Source organism: Gastrolobium bilobum, unplaced genomic scaffold (genome assembly GCF_033153095.1).
Source record: "Gastrolobium bilobum isolate Gb01-03AN ecotype WA unplaced genomic scaffold, APGP_CSIRO_Gbil_v1 utg20837, whole genome shotgun sequence".
NCBI lineage: Eukaryota > Viridiplantae > Streptophyta > Magnoliopsida > Fabales > Fabaceae > Gastrolobium > Gastrolobium bilobum.
In genome coordinates, this window is record NW_026895099.1 from 96,533 (window position 1) to 118,229 (window position 21,697).

The following is a 21,697-nucleotide window of genomic DNA, read 5'->3' on the forward strand; positions in this document are numbered from 1 at the left end:
TGACTCTGGTGCCTCCTTCCACGTTACTCCACACAAAGGCTTTTTCTCCTCTTATCGAGGTGGTGACTTTGGAGTCGTGAAGATGGGAAATCAGGTGACCAGCAAGATTGTTGGTGTCGGTGATGTAACTCTGACCACAAATGTCGGATGCCGACTTGTGTTGAAGGATGTGAGGCATGTTCCTGACATGCGTTTGAACCTAATCTCGGTAGGCAAACTTGATGATGCCGGGTTAGTGAACTACTTCGGTAGTGTGAGATGGAAGCTGGCCAAGGGAAACTTGGTCGTGGCCCGAGGTAAGAAGGAAGGCTCCTTGTACGTGATGCAAGGAAAGATCAATGGCGGAGAAGCCAATTCTGTCCGAGATGAACCTAGCTTGGAGCTATGGCACAAGCGCCTCGGCCACATGAGCGAGAAAGGGCTCCAGATCCTGAACAAGAAAGGATTACTGACCGGGTTGAAAGGCCAAGCGTTGGAGAGTTGCACGCATTTCCTAGCTGGAAAGCAGCACCGGGTTTCCTTTGTGAGACCGGATCAACCAAGAAGACGAAGGAATATTCTTGACCTCGTCCATACTGATGTTTGCTCCATGTCGGAGAAATCTCTTGGAGGAGCTCAGTACTTTGTTTCATTTATTGATGACCATTCCCGCAAAGTGTGGGTATATTTGTTGAAGACTAAAGACCAGGTACTCCAATCCTTTAAAGAATTCCATGCGATGGTTGAAAGGGAGACTGGTAAGAAATTGAAGGTGGTCCGATCTGGCAATGGTGGTGAGTATTGCGGCCCATTTGATGCATATTGCAGAGCGGCCGGGATCCGACTGGAGAAGACGCCCCCAAGACTCCACAGTTAAATGGACTGGCTGAGAGGATGAACAGAACAATTGAAGAGAAGGTACGAAGCATGATATCCAATGCCGGGTTACCAAAATCATTCTGGGGAGAAGCCGTTAAAACTGCTGTTGACTTGATCAACCTCTCACCATCACGGCCACTTGAAGGAGAAATTCCAGAAGAAGTCTGGACAGGTCGGAAAGCGGCCTACAATCAACTGAAAGTGTTTGGATGCCGAGCTTTCGTGCATATCCCTAAAGATGAAAGGGCCAAACTTGATGCAAAGACTAAAGAATGCATTTATCTTGGTTCGCCGAGATGTGAGTTCGGGTTCCGACTTTGGGATCCAATAAATAAGAAGATCGTGAGAAGTCGAGATGTGATCTTTCATGAGCATGAGAACATTCATGATATCTCGAAGCCCAAAGTCCGGGTTACTGTCAGACGTGAAGAACCCATCCCTCCTGTCCGAGCTGAAGCAGGGGGAGAAAATCAAGAAAACGAAGAAATTGATGATCAGCAACAAGCTGAAGATGACCAAGACACTGAGGTTCGAGTTGATGATGAGATCCGGGATGAAAATGATGAACCGGGTTCTCAAGCTGAAGAACAGCCGAGATATCCAACTCGAGAAAGAAGACCCTCTACAAGGTACCCATCTGATGAGTACACCGTTGTTGCTGAAGACGGTGAGCCTCAGTGTTATGATGAGGCTGTAACGAGCTCAGAGAAAGAAGAATGGAAAAAGGCAATGCAGGACGAGATGAAGTCTCTGCACGAGAATCAGACTTATGAGTTGACCGAGTTGCCAAAAGGAAGAAGAGTTTTGAAAAATAAATGGGTTTACAAGATTAAGAATGAAGAGAACGGGAAAAAGCCGAGATACAAAGCCCGGATTGTAGTGAAAGGCTGCAATCAGAAGAAAGGAGTTGATTTTGAAGAGATTTTTTCTCCTGTGGTGAAAATGACCTCGGTCCGAACCGTGTTAGCCATGGCAGCTTCAATGGACCTCGAGGTAGAACAAATGGACGTGAAGACGACATTTCTTCACGGTGACTTAGAAGAAGAAATATATATGGAGCAACCAGAAGGATTCCAAGCTCCAGACCAAGAAGACTTGGTATGTCGGTTGAAGAAGAGCCTATATGGCTTGAAGCAAGCACCTCGGCAGTGGTACAAGAAGTTTGAATCATTCATGACTGATCATAAGTTTGAGAAGACTGAAGCCGACCACTGCGTATTTGTGAAGAGGTATGAGGCAGGAGATTTTTTGATTTTGTTGTTATATGTTGACGACATGCTTATTGTAGGGAAAGACAAATCGAGGATAGTCGCCCTGAAAAAGGCGTTGAGCTCGTCCTTCGCAATGAAGGACCTCGGCCCTGCAAAGCAGATTCTCAGAATCAAGATCATCCGAGATAGACATAAGAAGCTACTGTGGCTAAGTCAAGAGAAGTACATTGAGAAGATATTGAAGAGATTCAGCATGAACAAAGCCAAAACAGTGAGCACCCCCCTTGCCGGACACATAAAGCTGAACCTGAAGCAATGTCCGAGATCTAATGAAGACAAAGATGAGATGATGAAGGTCCCGTACCAATCCGCCGTCGGAAGCTTGATGTATGCAATGGTTTGCACTAGACCCGACTTGGCGTATGTTGTTGGAATGGTAAGCCGATATTTGTCAAACCTCGGCAAAGAGCACTGGGAAGCAGTGAAGTGGATCTTCAAGTACCTCCGAGGTACGGCAGACTTTTGTCTCCGATTTGGAGAAGGCAAAGCCGAGTTGCAAGGCTACTCAGATTCTGATTTAGGGGGAGACGCCGACTCGAGGAAGTCGACTACATGATATTTGATGAAATTTGCCGGAGGAGCTGTCTCTTGGCAATCAAGACTTCAGAAATGTGTTGCACTATCGACAACTGAGGCTGAGTACATTGCCGCGACTGAGGCAAGCAAAGAGATGTTGTGGATGAAGAAGTTCCTCATGGAACTCGGCCATGATCAAGACAAGTACGAGCTGGGTTGTGACAATCAAAGCGCAATCCATCTTGCGAAGAATTCGACCTATCACTCCCGCACTAAGCATATTGATGTGAGGTATCACTGGATCCGGGATGTGGTGGAAGGTGGAGAGCTCGAACTCGTCAAGGTGCACACTGACCAAAATTGGTCCGACATGATGACGAAGCCGGTTCCAGCAAGAAAATTTGAAGACTGCTGTGAAGGAGCCGGGTTGATGCTGAAGCCGACGCATTGAAGTCGGAGGGGGAGATTTGTTGGTCTTCCTCCTTCAATGCTAAGCCCAAGCCCATTTGAGGGGTTTCCTAAAAACCCTAACCCTAATTTCCACCTCCTCTATATATACTCATTGTTGTGGGTGGAGGCTAGGTTAGATTTGAAAGGTCATATTTTTTGAGAGAACAAATTTGAGAGAATTATTTGATTGTTTGAGTAAAGCTTTATGCTTTGCATTTGAGAAATCTCTAGAGAGAGTTTGAGTGAAACATCTCTAGGGTAGTTTGATTATCATCATTGTTGGAGAGGTTGAGTTAACCACCACATTGGTGTATTTAATTCGTTGTAACCATTATTTTCATAGTGGATTTCTGATCTGGACTAGGTCCCGTGGGTTTTTACTTCTTCATTGGAGAAGGTTTTCCCACGTTAAAACTGGTTGTGTTCTTCTTCTCTCTCTCTCCTATTTTGATTTTTCGTTTTTGATTGTTCCGCTGCGCTGCCTGACCTGGTGAAGTTCAGGCTGAGGTATTGCCGAGATCCGAGATCAGGATCTTGTTGATTGACTTCCGCACAAAGGCCCCTGAGCCGAGCTTGAGGGAACCGAGTTTTCCCAACACTAACATTAATTTTTTTTTTTTTTGTGTGAAGGGCACACGTTCAATTGTTGTGCTTTATTGTCTATTTTTCCATGGGGAGAAAGTGCAGGAATAACAATATAAATTTATTGGATTTGAATTCTGGAAACCTACTTGTTGCTAATGTTTCTCATGGTGTGCCCAAAGATCAATGGCCGCCATTTGTTGATTATCATTTGTGGTCAAATTATGAGGTAAAATTGTTTACTTGTAATTGCATTGTTAAGCTGATGTTTTTTTTTTTTTTGTTAATATGTACCTTGTATTTTGGACTTATGCGAGCCATATATATATATATATTATAGGAATTTAAGGCAGAACGTAATGTGGATCAAGGTGAATTATACATTGCAACTCACAAGAAAAATGATATCTCTTATCTCAATTACGAGACAAGGATTATGGTGGTAAGTTGCACTAAATTGACGCTTTACTAGCATACTTTTAGTTTCAATACTTTTTCTGCATTATTTGAAATTACTGTGAGATGAAGTTTTGGATTGGACATGAATGATTTCCGACATTTGGACCTTGATCAAATTTAGTGTTTTAATCTGTTTCCCAAACAAAACAAAACAAAAAATGTGTTTTAATGAGTTGACATTTTCGTGACTGAATTTAGTATTAGAAGAGTGAGAAAAGTTGCATTTTTGTTGTATAAGAATAGAAGATTGAGATGGATGAGTTTGATAATATATCGTGTTGTTTTTAATGTTTTACCAACCTTTGAGCACAGAATATAGCCTCGTGAATCTAGTTTAACATGTATAGCTTCTGATATGAGTATATATTTTTTTGGTTTTCCATGTCCAATTGCTGTATGAGAAAATCTATTATTGTATGATGAGCTGGTGTGTTATGATCTTATGGTTTTAAGGTGTTTGTTGAGTATAAAAGATATGAATGAATGGTTGTGTTGGGAATGCTCTACTGTTTGACGTCCAAAACGATTCTAACTTTAAGTAGTCAATGTAAGAGGTCTAAATGCGTCAGCAATAGCGGCAAAAAATCCGTACTAATGTTATTTTTTAAATGTATGGCCATACTAGAGCAGTCAAACATGTAGGTTTGACTGACGAGATAAGTCCCGCCAGTGAGAAAGACGAGATCAGAAGCCACGTAGGAAGCCCAACCAATCGCGTCAGTCCATGTCACGTGTTTTCCACGTATCCCGCCACCTGCTGTGACATGTACCAGTCCCGCCATGTCAGTTGGCGAGACTAATTAAGCCACGTGTGTGACACATCCGCAGTTCTTGTGACGCGTTCCAGCCACCCCAAATACTAATAAAAACATGAATTAGTATTAAATCATGACAATTACATTAATTATATTGTCCTAAAGCATTTTTTGCAACATTGTAATGTTAATAAATTATTTTGTATAAAGGATTTAATAGCATGAATAATATTTAACTAATTCAATAAATGGTAATGACTATTTATTTACTTTTTTAATAGTTATTAAATCAACTTAATATGTTTTTTCTTAGGTTTTATTCATTAACATGAGATCTGCAATTATATAATTATTAAAACAATTATTACGATTTCAATAATTAATAATTGTAATTATTATAAATATATTCAATCTAAATTACTATTTCAGATTAATGTTTATAATTTTCAATATTAACAACTTAGTTTTCTAACATGGTTTTTAAAGCATTGTAAATTTCAATATGATTACTATTAATCAGGTCACTAATTAAAATTACAACATAATTATGACATTAATCACTGTTTACCAAAAGCCAAAATTACATTGATTAATAATTATCTTAGGAATAATTTTTTGATGCCTACTAAGGATTCCAAAATTATTTTTCTTGATTAATGCAGAATATTTGAAAAGGGCTTTAATGACATGATTATTATTCAATTATTAAACTAATGATGACTAAGTTAACATATGCAGGTTTGTTATAATTATTATATTTGATTAATATTAATATTTATTTTATTTATTAATTACGCAAACAAATGGGCCACTATTTACTAATTAAAAAAAAACAAATTTACTAATTAAAATTGCATTTACTAATAATTATTCAAAGAACAATTTCAGCTGTAAGCTTCAACGATCATCTATTCGAAAACCATCCCCAAATGTAAGTATGAAAATTGCATCATATATATCCTCACAAAGCTAGCTATAATATATATATATATATATATATATATATATATATATATATATATATATATATATATATATCATTTGGTATTTGAAACATAATTCTGAGAAAAACTGTAATTAGCATTTCGTGCCTTTTTTCTTTCTCTTCAAAAGATCTTTTTTCAGTTTTCTTTCTAAGTTCCTGGAAATGTATGATCATTATTCATACATATTCAAATATTTCCCGAGTTTCATGAGGGCATCACATATATCATTAGCTTCGAAGGCTGAGTCAACATTAGCAAGGCAAAGAGCAAAGAAGTCTTGGTATTTCAATTTTGTTCAAAGAAGAGGTGGTGGTTCCTTCAGCCTTATTTATTATCTTGATGGAGAGTCCTCCAATCAAACTCAATTCCCAAACACTCAACAATTATTAAGTTCCTATACATGTATTATCTGTATTTATATATATATATATATATATATATATATATATATATATATATATATATATATATTAAAATCCTTCATGAGTTTTATGAGGGTATTACATATATCATCCAGCCTTAGGTTGAGTCAACATTGGCAAGGCAAAGAGTAAAGAAGTCTGTTGATATTTCAATTTTATTCAAAGAAATTAGAAAAGGGAGATTCACTTAACTATATTTATTCTTCGAACTCATTTGTGTTTAATGTCATTTGAGTTTTATTTATTTTTAATTTTAACAAAAAAGTAAAATAATGGTATGAATGTATTTAGTTTGTGCTGTTTATTTATTTAGCGGCATAAGCAGTGGGCACCGAAGCAAAAAAAAGGGATGATATCGATTTATTTTTAGCATCACTCGAGACAACTTGAGGAAAAAAAATGAAATATTTCGGACAAAGCAAGAAAAAAATTCACAAATAGCAGTGGGAAATAGAAAGCATCATCCAAGTGGCATGCACGAAGTCGAGTCATTGAGGGCAGCTTTATTTTTATTATGAATAATATTATTATTCCATTTTAAAAGTCGACAAATATTAGATAATATTACAAAAGAATCAATATTTTAACTTTCGATAGGATAAAGAGTAGATTCTGAAGATCTGAAAAATATACTGCATAGAGCTAAATGACTTTAAGAATATTATTTTTTAGGTTAAGCATATTTTTTGGAAATATAGGTTAAGCATATTTATGAACGGTTATAAAAGTTATTCATAATAATATTTCTGCAGTTACGGCAGATAAGTTATCTGCATTTACTTCTAAAATAATTTTGTTTTGAGATTGAAAAATTAAATAATTATAATTATAAAGACTATAATAACTCTGAATTAAATTAAAATTATAAAAATAATATGATTTCCACCCCAAAACGACGTCATATTAAGCTTACTACAGATAACTTATATACAGTAACCGTAGAAAAAGCGAACCTAAAATTATTCTCTAAATAAGCTATCATTTTGAGATTTTCAAAATTTGGAATATAACATAAGAATGGTCATAAAAATTATCCTCTAAATAAGTTTATATCTCGGGTCCTTCATAATTTTCAAATATATTATTATCCCACTTGCAAAAAAAGTCATAACAAATGAAGTTGTAATTCAATTTTAGGGTAAGGATTATATTTGAAACTCAATTTTGATATCTTTTGAGTAAAACCAGAGCTTTATATTTTTTCTTAATGAAATGATTTAAATAAGTCATAACAAACTCTAAAAAGTTTGATGTAAATAATTGAATTTTCATCCTTATTTTCTAATTATTTATTCCAATTTATTTAATTTTTTTTATTAAACAACCGACCTTTTTATCCTAACTCACTTCTTCAGCGTGAAAAAAATATATTCATATCACTTGCATTTGTTTATATGAAACATTATGTGTTTTTATCCTACAAATTTAATTTTTTTAATTTAACTTATATCTAAAAAAGTTCCAATTACTTAAAAAGGAATTACATTAAAAACTTATCAAAAATCTTTCGAAAAGGCATGTGACGAAACATAAAATTCTACATTTATTTATAATATAACATTTGCAAATCTCAAGAGAATTTTATGGCGACTATTCAATATTTTAAAAAATTTATTCCAGATTAAAAAATTATGATAATTCTTTAAAAATAAGGCAAACTCATTGCATTGAAAATGTAAAAATATATATATATATATATATATATATATATATATATATATATATATATATATATATATGGGATAGGATCAAAAATTATGGTATTTTTATAATTTTAATTTATTTCAGGATTATAATAGTCTTTATATTTATAATTTTTTAAGATTTCAATACCAAAACGATATCATTTTAAAAATAAATGTAGATAATTTATTTGCAGTAACTGCAGCAACAGTTTTTCCAAAGAAAAAAAGAAAGAGAGTGCTTTTATGTTTCCTTCTCATGTATAAACAAACACGTGTTGTATGGGCAGTGGTCAATTTGATGTGGCTGTACAACATTACAATACTGTACTACACTACCATACTACCTCATTGCACTGTCTTTTTCACTTCTTATAAAATAATATAAATATCTAATACTAGCCAAAAAAATTATCCTCTAAATAATTTCGAAATGAAGTATCTTCATGATTTGAAATGTAACACTATTCTAATAGTAAGTAAGAGAATGATATCTATTGGTAATTCATTTATATGAATGGTACCAATCATGTTTGAAACATATATAATTTTGATATTCGATTAGCTAAAATCCAAGTTTTATCTTTTTGTTTTTAAGAAATGGTTTATATAAATCTTAATAAGCTCAACAAAAACTTGATGTAAATAATGGAATTTTTATTCTTATTTTCTAACTATTTATTCCTGTCTATTTATAACGTTTTATTGAACCATCACCTATATTTTTTTCCCAATTCATTTACTTAAAGTGAAAATATAATCATGTCACATGCACTTGTTTTTTATGACATGTGATAAGTTTTTTTCTTACAAATATAATTTTAAATTCTTTCCTTTTTAAGATATTTAATTTTACTTAACTTTAAGTATGAACTAAATAAAAAAGGGTTTACATCAAAACGAATTTTTCAAAAATCTCTCCATAAGCCATGTGGACAAATGAACTTCTATTTGTATATATAATAGACGTGTAACTCACATGAAAATTTTATAGCAACCATTTAATGCTATTAAATTTTTATTTCAAATTCGAAAATTTATGGCAACCATTTAATGATATTAAATTTTTATTTCAAATTCAAAAATTTATGGTAACTATTAAAAGATGGGGAGAACTCTTTCCATTTAAAATATAAAAAAAAGTGCTTTTAAGTTTCCTTTTCATGTATAAACAAACGCGTGGTGTACTACATCATCACAGTATCTGTACTACATCATTTCACTGTCTTTTCCACCTCTTGCAAAAGTATAATATAATATGTATGTATAAAAAAAGGTAAAATCATTTCTACAGCCGCTTTACATACAACAACGACTGATGTATGGTTATGATTCTCTATATTTAATGCTTTCATCCTTTGTATGGTTATGATTCTCCGCGTTTAATGCTTTCAAGTATATATGTCAAGTATTTGATTATTGCACGTACAGCAGCTGCAGAAATGTAAACCCCATAAACAAATTATAATATAATATCTAGTACTAGCCATAAAAATTGTCCACTAAATAATTAGTAAGTAAGAAAATGATATCTAATGAAGTTGTAATTCATTTATATGCACGGTACCAATCATGTTTGAAACATAATTTTGATATTCTATTAGCTAAAATCAAAGTTTTATCTTTCTTTTTTTAAAAGAAATGGTTTAAGTAATTAAATCTTAATAAGCTCAACAAATCTTAATGTAAATAATGGAATTTTTATTCTTGTTTTCTAACTATATATTATCGTCTATTTTCTAATGTTTTACTGAACCAACAACTATTTTTTTCCCCAATTCATTTACTTAAGGTGAAAAAAATAATCATGTCACCTTCACTTGTTTTTTTTATGACATGTGATAGATTTTTTTCTTACCAACATAATTTTAAAATTTTTCTTTTTTAAGAAATTAAATTTTTTTGCTGTTGGTAATTTTAAGAAATTAATTTTATTTAACAATAAGTATGAACTACATAAAAAAGGGTTTACATCAAAATGAAATTTTCAAAAATCTTTCCATAAGTCATGTGGACGAATCATAAACTTTTATTTGTATATACAATTTTTTTGAAAATATTTTAATAATTTGTATATATAATAGACATGTGCAACTCACATGAAAATTTTATGGCAACCATTTAATGCTATTAAATTTTTATTTCAAATTCAAAAATTTATGGTAACCATTTAATGCTAATAAATTTTTATTTTAAATTCAAAAGTTTATGGTAACTATCTAAAGATAGGAAAAACTCATTCAATTTATAATATAAAAAAGAAAAAGTTCACCGTTATCCTTGTGATTTGCCTTAGAATCACCTATATTCCTGTGATTTTTTTTATCACATATGCCTATGTGATTTGTAAAAAGTAAAAAACCACAGGGACATATGTGATAAAAAAACATATCCTTTTACAAATCACAAGGACATATGTAATAAAAAAACACAGGGACATATGTGATTCTGAAATAAATCACATGGGCATTGGTAAACTTTTCCCTTATAAAAAAAGGGGGAAAATATTTATCCTTTTAAATGACACAACTTATATCCTTTCACTCTCACAAAGAGTGGGGCCCACACCTTTATTTTTTTTTCAACTCTCTCTCCTCCTCTATCTATCTCTTTCTCTATCTTAACATGACATAATTTTACATCCTTTAAAATAACACACACTTTTCCTATAAAAAAAAAAAAAAAAAAGGAAAAAATGAGTGTTTTTATGTTTCCCTTTTATATGTAAACTAACACGTGTGGTTTGGGCGGTGGTTGTTTTTTTTTTTTTTTTTCTGGCTGTACTACACTACAGTATTGTATTGCATTGTTGTACTACCTTTTTCATTGCTTATAAATTCAATTTTCTTACTTTCTCAATACCATCTTTTCTTCCCCTGCAATGCTAAAGCACTCTATGGTATGTTACTTTACGTCTCGCTCTAATTTCTTTTCGTGTTCTTCTTGATAACTCTATGACTGTGTGCTGTTATTGGCTTAAAAACTGTTCTTCTTCTTAAAAATTATTGTGCAAAATGAGTTTTAATTTTAGTCTAGGGTTTATTTTTCATTTGATTTTGGGAAATATGAACTAGGAAGTGTTCACCACATATACCATGTTTGCTCACAATGATTCCTGAGTCAGTGACATTCCTTTCGTCAATTCAGTGTGGGGTGGTTTCTTTATAGAATTATGTAATTTGTCGTTGTTGCTTTGTTGTTCTGTAATGGTGTAAATGTATATGGTTTGTATTACTCGCACAAGCTTTTTTTTTTTTATCAAAGATTTGTTGCTAGGGTTTGTTTCAAATCAAGATGAAGAAATTAAATTTTAATTATGTCTCATTATCTACATTTGTAAAAAGTATGCGTATCTAATTGTGCATTTACATATTATATATCTTCATCTTCTTTATGGTTGATTTGTGTTTGCATTTGCTGCAATCGCCATAGTATTTCCTCTTAGGCATTTTTATGCCAATTATTTTTGGAGAATGAAGAGTCTTTAGCTTATTGTACTAACATTAATATTTTTTTTGTGAAGGGCCCAAGTCAATTGTTGAGCTTTATTATATATTTTCCATGCGGAGAAAGTTCAGGAATAACGAAATAAACTTATGGGATTCAAATTTTTACCCTTCATTTTCTGGAAACCTACTTATTGATAATGTTCCCGATAGTGTGCCCCAAAATCAATGGTTGTCATTTTTTGACTATCATTTGAGGTCAAATTATCAGGTAATTGCATAATAATATTGTTTACTTATAAATTTTTTATATTTTAATTTTGAAAGCTGACATTTTTTTGTTAATAGGTTTTGTTTTGAACTTATATGAGTCATATATAATATAGGAATTAGAGGCGGGACATGATGTGGATCAAAGTGAATTATATATTGCAACTCACAAGAAAAAAATGTCTCTTATGAGAATTACGAGACAATAATTGTGGTGGTAAGTTTAAATAAATTGAGGCTTTACTAGAATAATTTTAGTTGAACTATATATATATGGGTCAGGATCATTTTACACCAGTGTAAGTTACACTCTCAATCTTATCCGTTGATTCCATTTATATCTAACGGCTAGATTTTTTTAGAAATGTGAGCCATTAGATACAAGTGGATCAATGGTCAAGATTGAGTGTAAGACTTCTAACTCTTACACCGGTGTAAGAATATCCTGCCCTATATATATATATATATATATATATATATATATATATATATATATATATATATATATATATGAGGTAGGATCTTTTGACACCGGCGTCAAATTTGAAGTTTGACACCTCATCTGAGAGCCGTTAGATAAAAAAAGATCAATGGTATCACACTCTTATAAATCAGAGTCGTTGATCTTTTTTGATCTAACGGCTCTCAGATGAGGTGTCAAGCTTCAAATTTGACACCGGTGTCAAAGGATCCTGCTTCTATATATATATATATATATATATATATATATATATATATATATATATATATATATATATATATATATATATATATATATATGGATTTTATATTTCTACTGTTACTGGAAAAATAATTTTCTTCTGCGACAAATAACGACGTCGTTTAATATGAGTCATTTCGCTCCACCGTCATTTTCTTTCTTTTTCCTAAGCAAAGCCCACATTTAGTACCATTTCGCTCCACCGTCATTCTTCATCTCCACAACTAGCAGATCCTATTTGCTTGCAAAATCCCAATGTAAGATCCATATGCACAATCCACAAGAGAACATTCATCAAGCAAGGTGAAAGAAAAAGGATGAACCGCGCAAGAAGAACCAGAGAGGATATTACGTTGTACCTGAAATTCTTTGGGAGAAGTGATACCACCAATCGAAGGGTTGCTGGAGTTGGGAGTGCAATGGGGTTTTGGTAGCATCTTGGCCATCCTTGTTGTCAGCCTTCTTCCTCTTCTTACATTGGGGTTTTGCAAGCTAATAGGATTTTGCTGGTTGGAGATGAAGAATGACGGTGGAGCGAAATGGTACTGAATATGGTCTTCGCTTAGGAAAAAGACAGAAAATGAACGTGAGGCTCATATTAAACGACGTCGTTATTTGTCGCAGAAGAACATTATTTTTCCAATAACAGTAGAAATATAAAATCTATATATATATATATATGTGTGTGTGTGTGTGTGGTAAAATCATTTCTATAGTCGTTTTACGTACAACAATGACAGGTGTATGATGATGATTTCTCACATTTAATGCTTTCATCCTTTATATGGTTATTCTTACCCGCATTTAATGCTTTCAAGTATATATATGACAAGTATTTGATTGCTGGATACAACAGTTGCAGAAATATAAATCTATATATATATATATATATATATATATATGTATATCTTGGCAATTGTACCTCCAATTCCAGTGACTCTCTCATTTGGAGATCGATAATCCCAATTAGCCATAACTTTAACTATCCTCTGGTTTGCTGAATTATTACTAAAGAAAAGATGATCTGCGATGGAATTTATCCGTCGCAATTTCGTTATAAATTATCAATTTCCGTTGCAAATGACCAAATTCTGTCGCTAATTAGAAATTTGTTCATTTTATATTATTATTTTTGTGTGTTTTAATTCCTTTAATTTATCTGTATAAGCAGGAATTATATATCGGTATTCATTGAGACAACCTAAGAGATACGGTTCCAAGTGGTGGGTCCGGGGGCCTTACTAAGTTCTCGTAGTACCGGTATTTGAGCGTGCACCGTTATGGAATTGTTTTACAATAATTACCACAATTACTAAGTTCCCATTATCGTAGTGCAGTGCTCTCCGATCAAACTCTCACACAATATCTACTAAGTTCCTATACATGCATTATGTGTATTTGTACATATTCAAATCCTTAGTAAGTTTTGTGTGTATTACATTTATCATTAGCCTTGAATGTTGAGCCAAACTCGGTAAGGCAAAGAGCAAAGAAGTCTGTTGATATTTCAATTTTGTTCAAAGAAGTTAGAAAAGAGTGATTTACGTAACTATATTTATTCTTACAACTTTTTTTTGCTTAATGTTTTATGAGTTTTATTTAATGAAAAAATAAATAGTAGGAGGATATTGAAGATTTGCTCGGTGAAGGGACCAAGGTGACAACTATAAGCCAATGAAAATTACTTGCTTACAATTTACACGTCAAGCTCAAGCCCATTCAAGTGAATTTTATTGAAAAAGAGAGAAACGAAGTTTTTAAAAAGGATTTTGGTATCTAATATTTGACGGTGAATGTCCTTAATGAGAGGAGATTAAGTATGAGTGAAAGAGAGCTTTTCATTGACAGTTTTATTTTTAATGTGACCAACATTATTCCATTTTAACAGCATTCAAACAATAGATATATTGTGAAAGAAATATTATTTTTAGCTTCGATTTAATGACGTACGTATATTCTGTTTAAGATTCGAAAGACGTTTATCATGAATGAAAGTTTAATATAATACATAAAAGTAGTAATTAAAGCTAGCTTTAGTATGAAATGTCTTGATAATTTAAAATGTAAAATTTTCCAATATATTACCATATGAATTTTTAATTCAATATCATAATACCGAACATGTTTGGAACTTAATTTTATGGAAAAGTATTTCTGTTTTCGGTAAGCTTAAAATGACATTGTTTTGGATTATAAGATTAAAAAATTATAATGATAAAGACTAATATAATCCTGCAATATATTAGAATTACAAAAATACATTGATTTTCGCTCTAAAACGACGTCATTTTAAGCTCACCGTAGATAACTTATCTCCGTTGACTTGAGAAATCTTTTACCCTAATTTTATATCCTATTAGCCAAAACCAAAACTTTTTTTCTGATTTGAAAAAGTTTGAAAACCCCCGCAAAAGTTGTGTTAAAAGGGATTTTTTATCCCGTTATCATCCTTACAAGATTTTATCTTTTACTGAACTACTGATCCTAGTCCATTGCAACTGTTAGAGTTAAGTTTGTATTGGTTGATTCTTTTGCCCCGCCCCTTTGAATCCATCTTCTTCCTCCTGATTACATGTTGCCAAATGTTTTGTAGCTCCTCAATTCTAATGGGTTTCAACAGATAATCACAGGCCCCATGAGTAATTCCCTTCATCACCATCTTTTGGTCATCATTTACTGACAACACTGAAATCAAACATTTAAGTTTACTTTGCACTTGCACACTAAATTTTGTATCTATCAATCAATTCTGAAACTCAACCAAAATCCAACAAATCTTTGGTAGTGATGAACAGGGGTGGACCCAGGGGGCGTTAGGGTAGGCGGTCGCCCCCCTCAAAATTTGAAGAAATTTTTTAACATAAGTATAATACAAGAAATCTCCATTTTCTCTCTCCATTAATGTGAAGTTGTGTTCTCCCACCGCAAAGAGTTTATAGAACTTCTTTATATTCTCAAGTCCTATATATATTGAAATCCCTCTAACTCTGATTGCAGTTTCTACTTGAAACTTACAGTTTCAAGTTGTATTATGCTTAGATGTTAGCACAAACCTTCTCATCCATAAATAAAAATAAGAAGTCCGAGAGTCTTATGAAAGAATGAACCTTATTCTTTCGATCCCTCTCCTTTTCTGATGATTCGTGACAGAGAGGGAAGTGAGGGGCAGAAGGGTTTTGGTGATTGTGCTTCTTGGCAATCTGTCTCTTCTAATTTATCTTTGGCTTTTTTTTCTTGTTGGGCTAACAGTGAGTGAATAGAAAAAGAGGTTAAGAAATGAGAGGGGTCTACCTCCAAAAAAAAAATAAAAATGAGAGGGGTCTGCTTTGAATTAGCTATTTAGATTATAGTAATTAGTACATATTTTTTGTGAAATCTAAACATTTGTTCTCTTCTCTCTTTTTTTGTTTTCTTTGCATAAATAATGTTCATTTTAGGGGTTGAAAAGGTATAGTTTTTTTTTCAAATTGATAGTAGATTTTACGGTGACATCTTCCACCTCTCTCTGTTTTCTTCTTTCTCTCTATAATAAGTTAAAAGAGGTATTTATGAGTTAGGTTCTATGGATTAGGGTTTCGGCCTCCCACATATTGTGGTTGAAAAGAGGAATAAATATTTAATTTTTCGTATTTTGACTTTTCATAAATTATGTTTGAAGAGAGAAACAAATGTTTAAATTTTAGCCCCACACAAAAAAAATCCATGGGTCCACCATTGGTGATGAAGCACACAAAATTTAAATAAAATATATACAAAAAACACCATAAAACCAAAACATCAGTAGGTGAGAAGAAAATCTAAATATATTAAATATCTAACTTCATTAATAAATAACTAACGATATATCAATAATCAATCAATCATGTGGATAAAATTAAAATAAATAAGAACAGAAAAAAGATGAATAATTGAAGATTGCATATAAGATTATCACATACTAATGATAGGTAGGTCCATATAAGATAAATATATTTAAAGTGATTTGAGAAATATTTCAAGCTGCTTGAGATAACTTTATCTCCATTTACCAAAAAAAAAAACTTTATCTCCGGCTACTAAATCATAACCGTACAAAGATGAATCAATGATGATAAAGGAAGAGAGAGAAAAAGGGAATCGTAACCATTCAAAAGTAAATCAATTAATATAAGAAATTAAATAAATAAAACGACGTAGTTTTGGGGTGGCCGGAGATAAACTTATGTCAAACTACTTGAGAAATGTTTTTCCCATATATATATATATATATATATATATATAAAAGTCAAGATCATTTTATATAATCTTGTCCATTGATCCCATTTATATATAAGGGGTTTACTTTAGATAAGGTTATCTACAACTACCCAACATTTACATCGTTTTGATTAATGAATGGTGTTTCTGTAATTTTAGGTAAATTAATAAAGGGTGTTTTCGTAATTTTGTTTAATTCACCTAAAATTATAGAAACACTATTCATTAATCAAAACAACGTAGTTTTTGTTATCAAAAAAAAAAAAAAAACAACGTAGTTTTTGGAATAACTGTAGATAAACTTATCTAAAGTGGTTGTAGAAATATTTTTTTCCATATATATGTATATAATAAATCGATACTAAACTACATTTAAGGAAGAATTTAACAAAATGCACACACATGTACAATTAAAGTGATTCACAAAAGGGAAAAAATAAAAATAAATTTTTTAGATGTTATGAAAAATTCTTTTCATGAGTCATTTGGACGAATCATGAACTTCTACATGTATATATAATAGAGATGTCCAACTCACATAAAAAATTTATGGTAACTATTAATACTTTTAAAATATTCATTTCAAATTCAAAATTTTATGTTAACTATTAAAAGATGAGAAAAGTGTTTGTCCTTTTAAATGGCACAACTTATATTCTTTCACTCTCACAAAGAGGTGAGACCCACATCTTTATATTTTTCTGTGTACTCTCTCTCCTCCTTTATCTATCTCTTTCTCTTACTTAAAATGACACAACTTTACATCCTTTAAAATAATACACACTTTTCCCTTAAAAGATAAGGCAAACTTATTCAATTAGGAGTGCTTTTACTTTTCGATTTATATATGAACAAACATGTGTGATTTGGGCAGTGGTCATTTTCACGTGGCTGTACTATATACTACAACACTATTAAATCATCGTACTATCTTTCCTACAGGTGTATAATATAATTTCTAAAACTAGTCATAACAATTATCCTTTAAATAATTTTGAAATGACCTATCTTTATAATTTTAAGAGAAAAATATTTATTCTTTTAAATGATATAATTTGGTTATTTCACTTTTGTTAAGGTGTGAGACCCATAACTTTATTTTTTTTTTGGTCCACTCTCTTTCTTATATGATCTATCTCTTTCTCTTATTTAAAATGACACATACTTTTTTCTAATTTAAAATGTAACAGTATTCTAGTAATACCGTCACTACAAAAAAAATGAATGATTAGTGGAGTTTTTTTAGTGTAGGTCAAAAAAACCTCCACAATTTGACATTATGTTTTGCTATTTAAATTGCTTGAAAATATATAATAACATCTACTACAAGAATGAACTTTTTTTTTTGGTGTAAATAAAACGTCTTTTAACCATATACATTTAGGGTTTTACTTTTATCCTTTAACATAACACAACAAACTTTCCTACTCTTACAACATTTTGTGGGGCCCACACTTTTTAAAACAAAAATAAATAAAAAATTAAGGCACGCAAAACGAATCTCTATAACATTACACAATCATCATAAGCAGCCTGCATACCTTGATCACTGACCAGGATCCTCATAACATATATCATCAGTACATCATCATAACATCAAGATCATATAACATCTATATGAATGTGAATGAATGCACATATACATCATACCATACACTTTCATACAATACAACCATAATGCCCACCATTATGGTGGGGCCACAAGAGAGAGGATACAACTAGAACTAGGAGCTTACTTCACTGAGACTATCAATATCCCAACTCCAACAGTCAAATACGTATGTTCCACTACACTCTCAAGTGCCAAGCTCTCTAGGCAAACCTAGAGCAGGAATCATTTACATTAATAGTTCTCAATCACTTAATGATTCCACATTTCATTCTTACATGCCAATAATATGTCCATCACAAGTCTAGACCAATTATTACTTATTACATATTTTAGTGCATTATAAAGTGTTCACTTATTACAAAATCAATCATGTAGTTTTAGCACTTTACATAATCTTAGAATCACACTCTAGGATCACAAGGATAACTTAGATTATTTTTAACTCATCCAAGCCATATATATAATTATTATAAGTTACTAAGGGTTCTTATAAGTCCTCTCAGCCTAAATATCACTTTTACAGTTTTTCCATAACTGTACATGCTTCTGTTTTCTAGTCACTGTGCGCAACTCACTTGTTATAAAGTTCTCATCTTTTAGTATGTTAATCTAAACTCAATTAAATTTCCAACAATGTATCACATGTCTCATTTGGAGTTTTCTAGCTCCGGTTATCACCATTTAAAGTTGGACAAGAAAAGCTGTTTGCCAACTTCGAAAAGAGCCCTAAACATCATTTACCATTTCTGTGATTATTGCAAATATACTAAATCAATTGCTCTCAACTTTTTATGCAGACAACTAGACACCTTCAGCTTTAATTCGACATATTATAAGCCTAATTTGAATAATAAATGAGAGAAAAACAATTTGGGGAAGTTGCAGCCATGTACAGCCACTGCACATTGCCTCCAAGTGCTGTACATTTCAAAAATTTCGAAACTGAAATTTTTGAAATGATCTCTTTCGATGAGAGTTTCAATAGTTAATTCTTTGGTATTGGTTTTGTATGCACGTTCAATTTTATCAATATGTTCAAAATTCACAAAGAATTTCAAGATAGGGTTCTAGGCAACACAGATTTAGATAGGTACCCAAATAATCGGTACAATAACAATTCTTGACGAAAAAAATTCTTGATATGAACCTGCATGGCTAGTTGTTTGAATATTAATTGCAGGACTCCTATTAAAAATTCTTGACGAAGAAAAGGTATTGGTTGTGATACTTAGTTGCAGGACTCCTATTAATCTGTTGTTTGAATATTAATTTTGTTGGCATAAACTCAAGAAAAGCTCATCTATTATAGTTTTCATGCGACTTTTGTACGCTTTTGTGCAGAATCCTGATTTGTATGAGTTTAATCAAAATCAAATCCTTGTATTTTAGGAGAGATATCAAATCCCTTAATTTTAGGGATTAAATAGAATTCAAGTTGAATATTTTCTGCTTTTAAGAAACTTCTAACTAGGCATCTTCTCTACAGGTGGCAGAGTGAGGAATGATGACTATGTGTGATGCTGAAAGAAGACTTCTGGCTAATGCATTGCTTGATATCTCAAATGAATGGTTTATCCTCTTATCTGAGTCCTGCATTCCTCTCCTGAACTTCAGCATTGTAGATAATTTATGGTATGAAGATTATGGTTCTCAAATTTAAATTTCGATTGGATTTACATGCTTGTATTATTTCAACTAATATATTTTGCATTATTCTTCGTTTTAATTTTTAATAATTAAATCTTCTTTCTATTGTGTGATAGGGAGTGGTGTGTTGCGGATGTGCAGTTGCTGTGAAAAGGATCCTGCAAAGTCGATTAAGTTGTTGAGTTTTGGATTTGATTTAGTTTAGATGCTTCCATTATCTTATTTTCAACATGATTAAATTCTAAGTGGTTTGTTCTAGCTCAGTTTGATGTGCAAACTATATGATTAAATAGATTAATCATGGGCTTGGCATCTCTACGGATTTCTCCATCAAATATCAGCTCTGCCTTGCTTATCTCACTCTTTATTTAACTTAATGTCATAATTGAATTTTGCAGCTCCTGCTAGACTTCTTGAGTTCCATATCTATGTTGGAAGGGGCGGAGAAAGATTGCTTGCTAAGTGGTACAAAGATAAAGGTGATGTTAGGTTTTTCACCCATCATCTTAATACATAATACTTGAACTATTGCAACTGGCTCAATAGTAAGGATGCTTGTGGATATCAAAATACAACATGCCACTTCACTATTCACATTTCCTTTCCTTTCTCCTTATACTAGCACTTCTTACACTTACTTTACAGGCTATAAGGTTGACATATTTTCACTACAAGAAAAAGATAATTCTGCTACGCTAAGACAGGTAGCAAAATTAAGGTGAAGAAGAGTATTTCATTTCTCCTCAATCTATTTTTCCAAATAAAAAAACCCTTTATTGCTCTTTTATTTTTCTCCCCTTATTTTTTCAAATAACAAAGACTCCCCAAAAATTTATTATAGTTTTTAGTTTTTTCTAATAGGGTGCTTTGGGGATGTGAGGGATTTATTAGGCTCTCTAGTGGTAGGTAAAGAATCTTTTCACTTGTGAATGAGTATAGTATCTAGTTGCAACAACTCATACGAAGTTCTTTTTTATGTTTCTTTTGTTGGGACTTGTAAGTTTCCATGAGTAAATTTTACAGAAACTATCATTTGAATGATTGTAAGAATGTATAGTTTATTTTTAGACCTCTAAATTCTAATGTGAATTCCTCATACTCTGCAACTCTGTGTTGAGTAAATGTACAAAAGATGAGTAATATGGAGTTATAATGGAACATATTTTAGATGGATACTATGACCAGTTTAACAGACTAATGTAAGTGTCAAGTGGTATGTCGATTCAACCGCTCAGTCAATTTATGAACCAATTGAGCTATTTGGCTGAGTTTTTTTAGCACGAGCTAAAATTATTTCCTACCTCTGCAGCTCACTCCAATCTGATGCATTGAGGCATACCCTCGTATGAGTGGATCAAAAGATAGCACACTGCCGAATTGAACAATGAGTGTTGTTGCATTGCTAACATTTATGCAAGTATGCACCCAAATATACGCGACAACAAGTAATATAAGGCGTATTTGAGACCCTAATATCGTTCCCACAAGGATTTTTGGCGTTTTTGACTTAACTAAAATTTGCAATTGCTAAAACTGAATTTCTAACTAAAAAGAAATAATAAAAATAACATAAAAGCAAAACTAATCTAAAATAGCACTGACTACGCTACTGTTTTCTTTTCTTTTTTTAGACTTTCTGAATTAATTTCTTGAATCAATTGTTCTAAAGGATGAAAAATATTAGAAAATCAAGTTAACTACTGTTTTGTTCATTTTTTATGTAAAAATATTTTTTTTATAAAAAAATATAAAACAGAATGATGATTAAAAAATTCTAAACCAGA

At 31.9% G+C, this 21,697-nt stretch overlaps 1 long non-coding RNA gene across 1 annotated transcript; it reads left to right on the forward strand.

The window, feature by feature from the left end:
• Window positions 1-10,860: 10,860 nt before the first annotated feature.
• Window positions 10,861-13,960, forward strand: LOC133301882 (uncharacterized). The gene is made up of 3 exons (XR_009750262.1): window positions 10,861-10,880; window positions 11,505-11,698; window positions 13,590-13,960. It is a non-coding gene; the product is annotated as an uncharacterized LOC133301882 (long non-coding RNA).
• The last annotated feature ends 7,737 nt before the right edge of the window (window positions 13,961-21,697 follow it).